The sequence below is a fragment of the Mandrillus leucophaeus genome, unplaced genomic scaffold (genome assembly GCF_000951045.1).
Source record: "Mandrillus leucophaeus isolate KB7577 unplaced genomic scaffold, Mleu.le_1.0 Scaffold1434, whole genome shotgun sequence".
Classification (NCBI taxonomy): domain Eukaryota; kingdom Metazoa; phylum Chordata; class Mammalia; order Primates; family Cercopithecidae; genus Mandrillus; species Mandrillus leucophaeus.
This window is the reverse complement of record NW_012101404.1, coordinates 71,327-71,997: the sequence shown is the minus strand read 5'-3', so window position 1 is coordinate 71,997 and position 671 is coordinate 71,327. Positions and strand designations below refer to the sequence as shown.

The window sequence follows — 671 nt, the reverse complement described above, 5'->3', positions numbered from 1 at the left end:
GCAGTGGTGCTATCTCGGCTCACTGCAAGCTCCACCTCCTGGGTTCACACCATCCTCCTGCCTCAGCCTCCTGAGTAGCTTGGACTACAGGCGTCCACCACCACGCCCAGCTGATTTTTTGTATTTTTAGTAGAGATGGGGTTTCACCGTGCTAGCCAGGATGGTCTTGATCTCCTGAACTCGTGATCCTCCTGCCTCGGCTTCCCATAGTGCTGGGATTACAGGCATGAGCCACCATGCCCAGCCTATTCTGATGGATTATTACATAGTGTATGCCTGTATTCAAATAACTGATATATGCCAGAAATATATACACATACTATGTGCCTACAAAAATTTTAAGAAATTTAAATAAAAAGAACATGGAACAATATTCTTCAATGTATTTGCTGTTCAAAGCCAAAGGAAACATATTACTAGAAATGTCATTCAACTATGTTATCAACTATGTTTCTCACCTGTATGAATTCTCTGGTGTACAGTAAGGGTTGAGGACCAAGTAAAATCTTTGCCACATTCTTCACATGTGTAGGGTTTCTCCCCAGTATGAATATTTGTATATTCATTCAGGCTTCTGGACCGTCTAAAGGCTTTGCATATTTACATTTGTAGGGGTTCTCTCCAGTATGAGTTTTCTTATGTTCATTCAGTGCAGAGTACTGTCTAAAGGC

At 41.9% G+C, this 671-nt stretch overlaps 1 pseudogene; it reads right to left on the bottom strand.

Annotated features, from left to right (window-relative positions):
• Positions 1-441: 441 nt before the first annotated feature.
• Positions 442-671, bottom strand: part of LOC105535253 — a 7,309-nt pseudogene continuing 7,079 nt past the window's right edge.